Raw genomic sequence first — 7776 nt, forward strand, 5'->3', positions numbered from 1 at the left:
TTTTTGGGCGTCACACATGGCGCACAGGGAGTGGCGAGATCGTTAGGTTGGACTGTGGGTCGCCAGATCGGTCACGTGACAATTTGGTGGTTCCAGACACTGTTTGATTCACGTGAGCATTTTTATTTCGATTTGACCCGAATACGAGCGTATTGACGCGTGTCAAAGGTAGGCTAAATGCATTTCTCTAGTGAAATGCTGCCACGTGTCACTCACCGGCTCCGTTGCGCTCCATTGTAAATTAGGCGACCTTATGCAGCAATTTTCTCTCTCATGCGTGTTTTCAATTTTCCAGATTTCATCCGTTTCGTGTGTTCAAACCATTTACTTCAGATTTTCGTAACTTTTCGCACATAACTTGGATTGACTCAGTTTCTTCACCAAAATCGTAGTTTTTTTATTCACCTGCATCGACGTATTTTTCTTTTATATAGAATGAATTAAATCCATTCAAAGATATGGGAAAACTCATGTTTTCTATTCTTGACCATTGCACCCGAACTCCGATTAATCTCTAATTTTGGTTCGGGATTCCTTCAAGAAACCTGTGTGAATCCTCTTTTAATTACACACCTCAAAGCTCGAGATCCATCATTCAAGAAACTCCTTAGATCTAGGCAAAATTCAAACAAAAAGGTCATAGTCTTACCTTGTCCATTCTCGGATTTTCTGGCTGGAATGGGCGAATCCACCACCTAAACTCCTCCTCTAGCACCAAGAGGAGTCTTGATTCGAAGTTTCTTGCCTTGGATTCGATCTCCAACGGTGGATTTGAGGCAGCTGATTTCTCTGTTCTTCTTTTCTTTCAAAATCCTAACCTTTTTCTTATCCCTTCTTCTTTTCCTCTCCTTTCTTTCGCGACCTTGTCCCTATGTTGATCTTGTCCATTTTTTTTAATCTTACAACCATCTCGACCATAGTTTCCTTCTTCGTCGACTCGAGCCTCGGTCTCTTCAGCCTACAATAAAAAATTAGGACCTAATTATCATGCATATATTTGGATCTTAAGTAGGAAAACAAAGGTCGTTGATACCTCTTAAGTTCAAGTGTTACAAAAAATCAGATGATTTTTCTAGGAAGGCATGAATGTACTTTCTCCTAGAAAAATCAGAAACATTTTACCATTTTAAATGTTTCAAAATTTTGGTGGAAAAAGAATTTGGAATGCCCATAAAATGACTGAGAACAGATAGAGGAGGAGAATCCAATTCGGCAGAATTTAATGACTTTTGTAAGCAGCATGGAGTGGAGATACAACTGACCACAGCTTATGCTTCACAACAAAATGGAGTAGCTGAATGCAAAAATCGTACAGTGATGAACATGGTATGAGCTGTGTTAACAGAAAAGAAAGTACCAAAGAGATTCTAGCCGAAAGCTGTTATGTGGGTGAACCATGTCTTAAATCGATCACCAACTCTTGCAGTGAAAGATGTAACACCAGATGAGGCTTGGAGGGGAGTAAAACCACCAGTTGACTATTTTTCAGTTTTCGGATGTGTGGGATATGTTCATATTCTAGATGCTAAGAGGAAAAAGCTTGAAATAAAAATGTAAGTTGTGTTTCATTTGGAATCAGTGGTGAATCCAAACGGTACAGAATGTTTGATCCTGTAGCAAACAAAATCATAGTTAGCCGCAATCTAATTTTTATGTGGATCGTGAATGGGATTGGAAAGATTCTAAAACTGAAATTAATTTAGATTGGGGAGAAAGCATTGAAATTTCAACCGCAACGGAAGAAGACACAGAACAACACTGCTTCAACTTCATCGATTAACTCAAATGGTGAAATTGAACCTGCTGTTGTACCTGCTGCTGCACTTGCGGCTAAATCTACTGCTGCATGTGCGTCTGAAATTGAACCAAGTTTGCTATAAGAGAGGGTAGAAGTCGATGCCCACCTATATGGTCAACTGATTATGTTTCCGGTGAAGGTTTGTCCGAAGAGGATGATGTTAATATGACATTTTTTACAAATTCAAATCCAGTAAAGTATGTGGAAGCAGTAAAAAACTCAGAGTGAAGGTGATATGAACCAAGAGACATCAATCATACAATATGCTTCAATGAAGATGTGAAGAAAAGGTTGTCAAAATTATCAAAAGATGTTTCAATTCATGCTACATTGAAGAAGAATAAAGTTTGATTGTTGTAAATTTTGGGTGGGTTATAATTTAGAGTTATTGTGTTTTAAGACTTTTTATTTAATTTCGGTTACATTTACATAATGGCTAATTATGGCCATAAAGTGTGAATGTTACAACTTTTGGAATGTCTTTAATAGTTTCATTTTGAGGCTATATAAAGCCATCTATGTTGTATTTGTAATCAGACTTAGAAGATATATCAAAAGAAGCATTTGTGCTTTTCTTTAGCCAATGGCTAAGTTTCTTTGCAACTCTATGTAGTTTAGGTTGCATGTAGAATCATTCAAGCTCGATATGATCAATCTTGCTTGTGGAGTGATTTGAATCTCAAACAAGTGTTTGAGATATTTGATAAACAAGAATCATTGAAGCTAGACATGATCGATCTTGCTTCTGGAGTGATTCGAATCTCAAACAAAGTGTTCTTGGCTTGAGATATTCGATCGACAAGGTAATCCGAATCTTATTCCCCTTGTATTGATTCCTTATCTTATCATTTGGTATCAGAGCTTCAGGCTCAAGATCGGATATATGTTTCCTTTGCGTTTCTTCTCAATTTAATTTTTATTTATTTTCATCTTTTTAGTTTTTAATCGACCCAAAGTTCAAAATTCAATCTTTGCTCTATTTAAAATTTTGAGAGGTGAGAATGAGAGCTTCATTTGTGTAAATGAGTGCAAACAGAGTGGCCTAAAATTCCTTGAGTGTATACACGTGAGAGAGTGTTGTGAGGTCCTTTGTATTTCCATAACTTATTTTTTGCAGCAAAGTTTCACAAATAGATTCGAGGACGAATCCTCTTGAAGAAGTGGAGAATGATATGAACCAAGAGACATCAATCATACAATATGCTTCAATGAAGATGTGAAGAAAAGGTTGTCAAAATTATCAAAAGATGTTTCAATTCATGCTACATTGAAGAAGAATAAAGTTTGATTGTTGTAAATTTTGGGTGGGTTATAATTTAGAGTTATTGTGTTTTAAGACTTTTTATTTAATTTCGGTTACATTTACATAATGGCTAATTATGGCCATAAAGTGTGAATGTTACAACTTTTGGAATGTCTTTAATAGTTTCATTTTGAGGCTATATAAAGCCATCTATGTTGTATTTGTAATCAGACTTAGAAGATATATCAAAAGAAGCATTTGTGCTTTTCTTTAGCCAATGGCTAAGTTTCTTTGCAACTCTATGTAGTTTAGGTTGCATGTAGAATCATTCAAGCTCGATATGATCAATCTTGCTTGTGGAGTGATTTGAATCTCAAACAAGTGTTTGAGATATTTGATAAACAAGAATCATTGAAGCTAGACATGATCGATCTTGCTTCTGGAGTGATTCGAATCTCAAACAAAGTGTTCTTGGCTTGAGATATTCGATCGACAAGGTAATCCGAATCTTATTCCCCTTGTATTGATTCCTTTATCATATCAGAAGGATTGTCATGGATGAGGAGATTAAATCCATTGAAAAAAATCAGACCTGACACTTAGTAGCTCTACCTATTGGTGCTAAGAAAATTGGGGTAAAATGGATTTATAAAACTAAGCTAAATGAGCTTGGAGAGGTTGACGAATACAAGGCAAGATTGGCGGTAAAAGGATACACACAAGAGCAAGAAATTGATTACACTGAAGTTTTTGTGCCGGTAGCTAGAATGGGTACTGTGAGAATGATCATAGATTTTGCAGCTCAGAAAGGCTGGAAGCTTTATCAGTTATATGTAAAATCAGCTTTTTCTTACATGGAGAATTGAAAGAAGATATCTTTGTAGAACAACCAAGAGGCTATGAAAAAAGGGGAAGTGAACATATGGTGTATAAGCTCAGCAAAGCACTCTACGGGTTAAAACAGACACCTAGAGCATGGTTCAGCCGAATCGAATCCTACTTCATTAAAGAAGGTTTTGAAAGAAGTTCTAGTGAGCATACACTCTTCATTAAAAGGAAGAAAGGTAACATTTTGATTGTAAGCATATATGTTGATGATCTTTTGTTTACTAGCAATGATGAAACATTACTAGGAGAAATCAAGTGTTCTATGAAAAAGGAGTTTAATATGACTTATCTAGGATAGATGAGGTTCTTTCTAGGGATTGAAGTAATACAACAATCAGATGACATTTTTATATGTCAAAGGAAGTATACAGCTGAGGTTTTGAAGCGATTTGAAATACAAAATTACAACTCTATCTGTAATCCTACTGTTCCAGGACAAACAATTGGTAAAGATGAAAATTGTATTAAAATGGATACAACTTTTTTCAAACCGATAGTAGGAAGCTTAATATATTTTACTACCACTCGTCCTAATCTTATGTTTGTTATCAGTCTAATAAGTCGTTTTATAGTTTATCCAACACAACAACATTTTGCAGTGGAAAAAGAGCTCTGAGGTACTTGAAAGGTACAGTTAACTATGGTGTATTCTATAAAAGTGGAGGAGTGAGTGAGCTGATCGGTTTTACTGATAGTGACTATGTCAGCGACATAGAAGACTGCAAAAGCACTTCAGCGCTATGTGTTTATATGAGTAAAGGAGCAGTGGCTTGGTCATCTAGAAAGCCGCCTATAGTCACTTTGTCAACCACAAAAGCAGAATTTGCTGCTGTGCATGATGCAATAGGGTTTCTAATCCTACTACTTGGTTAACAAATCTTACAAATATAAACGAATGTGTAGAACCTAAATCAAATAAAGTGAAAGTATAGTGTCCTAGGATAGATAAAGTACCTATCACCACTGTGTCAAATTTCTTGATTTCTCTATTGGTCGAAGCAGATTATCTTGCCTGAGAGTGAGTTTGCATGAGTTTCACTATAGCACCTAAGTCCCTTGGTGGGCTAACCGAGTTTTCCATTCTCCTTATAATGAAATTCTTAGCAACTCTCGCCCACACCTGTCCACATGCATCGCATTGTGGTTTCTCGTTTCCTCTTGCCCTCTCTTGGTCCTTGCGATATCTATTGTTTGTTGCTGTGTGCATGCAAGTGGTAGACCATTTAGCTCCCTCAATAAATACCATCTTTTTTGTCCTATAGTAACTGCTAACTCTCAAAGCTCCTCAATTCGAGGCTCCTCCATAGCCTTAGTAGACCTTAGGGCGACAACATAAGTGGTAGGATCTATGACCTCCATAGTGCGACGAATCTTTGTTTTGAAGCCCAAGATGGACCTCTCAACCATCTTCAATTTTGTGTCCACCCGTTCACATTTCAACCTCATAAATACTCTTGCATAGGTGTCAATGTGTCAGCAACCCTATGTCCACTTGGTGAACTCCTATTGCTTCGATGTTGGGATGCCTTTGGGTAATACTCCATCAAATATACCTCTTTAAATCGAGATCATGGTATCAACTTCCATTTGGGCTGAGAATCTCTTAGCTATCCATCCACCATAGTTTTGAGTCATTTTTCCAGCATAAATGACATGCATGACACCTTCTGATCATCCAAATAGTTCATTAACAAGAAGATCGTCTCTGGATCATAATGCTTAAAATTCCATAAGTACCTCGTTTCTCACGTGGACTGCATACTGTTGGCTTGTTGCGTGGCCACCACCATTTTCTTCATGGCTTAGAATGATTCCTACATTAGGTTAGTAGTGGGGTAGCTGCAATAGTTGAGTTACATATCCTTCACAAGATAGGTTCTCTCTACCTCTACCCGTCCTTTAATAGGAGGTTGTCCCCTTCCTCCACATCCTCTTTCGCGGCCTCTCGGTGCCATGATTCTAAAACTACCATATATTTATTCTTAAGACTATTGCCTTTTGGTTTAAATCATATTACACATAATATCATGACAAATATAGAACTCAGTCAATAGTGGTACAATCAATGGTGACACATTCAATAAAGAATTACATCCGACAATGTCCAAGCAGCAACAACATATTTAATCGGTGACATTTACCCTAATTTTTTTTTTATCTTATGTATAACATACCTGACCGTGACAGAGTATCAGCGGTGGGACCATGGAACATATTAAGCCTACCTCATATGCTAGTCTATAGAATCTATAACCTAGAGCTTTGATACCAACTATAACGACTCGAATTTCCTACTGAAATAGAGTCGCTACCATATGCATGATACAAACTTTCTATTTGGAAACATTCATTTAAAATCATTTATAAAATAATGTCATCAACTTATACGTTTGTATTAAAAGATTTAAAACAAAATAATGAAATAACCAATGTGAAATGTAAATAAATGAAAAAGAAGATTGAAAACGATGTCTAACTTTAGATCTACAAAAATACAATGCAAGTACCCGAACACAAGTTTCATGGTCTTCATGTCACGACTCGATTTTTGAGGCTTCGAAAAATCGAATCGTGACTAGAGACAAAAGCGAAAACAAATGAAATTAAAAAGAAGATAAGATAGAAGATGAAAATTTGATAAAATTTAAATCACGAAAAAGAGTCATCGACACCAAAATTAATATAAAATATTTCCAACGGAAAATACAATTATGAAGAAAAATACAAAAGACTCTAAAAGACCGACAAGGGACTGACGCTCCGGAACGACCCCCTCTGTGACCGCACAGCTCTCGAACGCTCCTCCACCTCAACCGGCACCTGACAAAAAAAGTAGAAAGGAATGAGTATAAAAATTATACTCAGTAAGCCACCTACTTGTAGGCTCTCTTCGCATCTTAATCTAACAGGTTCCCACGGTTTCCTAATTCGGTTCTAGGACATCTGGTTCTAATCTTAGTCCTTTGAAGCTTGTCCCTTGGGTTTCACCGGTTCATCATCCTTTCATTAAACACCTAGAGGTTCCTTACGCCAAGCTAATATGGTCGGTATCTCTCTATGAGGTGCTACCTTTACATGGCTATCTAGGACTACATGGTATCTAGCCTAGGGATGTGTTGAATACCCCTACGCCCATATAGTCCCCCTATGGGGGGGCGCGACCCAACCCGTTCCCATGAGCTAATGGGCTGTACGACGTGGGGACACATTTCCCATGCGAAATGGCTAAGAGCAGTAAGGACTGATCAGGGACCCTTGGTCCTCCCATGAAGCTATAGATACCATTCTCACACTAGCAATCTATGAACACTCCGAGGTACTTTCTTGTCGTGGTAAACCGCTAAGTTTCTAGGGGAAAATTAAGTCTGGCTAGAGCGACATATCGCTCCTAACAGTAATCCCCTAAGCTTATCATGGAAATGGGCGTTAACAATTAACAGAGTGTGCATGCAACCGTCTTCTAACATCATAATATATAATTCATGCAAACTAATCATACCGGCTCAATGGGACGATGACCTCCACAAGCACCCATAGCACGAAGTTCGCGCTCAATGGGGCGAATTCATCCATCAAGCACCCGGAACATGGCATACACAATTCCAACATAAATTAAACGCATGCATACATATGACGGAAGCTTAAAGCATACAGCAACACTCATGTAATTCACCCAATACAATCATAACAATTAATCTGACCAATAATTTACATGGAGAGCTAATCTAAAGCAAAACCACTAGCATGCATGCAATCCAAGCGAATCCTACAAGTATTTTTTCCTAAATACCAGGTGGTGACTTACCTGGTTGACGCGTGCCTTTTTGCTAGCGTTTCTTTGCTTGTG

This window comes from Cucurbita moschata, unplaced genomic scaffold (assembly GCF_002738365.1).
Source record: "Cucurbita moschata cultivar Rifu unplaced genomic scaffold, Cmos_1.0 Cmo_Scf00083, whole genome shotgun sequence".
Taxonomy (NCBI): Eukaryota; Viridiplantae; Streptophyta; class Magnoliopsida; order Cucurbitales; family Cucurbitaceae; genus Cucurbita; species Cucurbita moschata.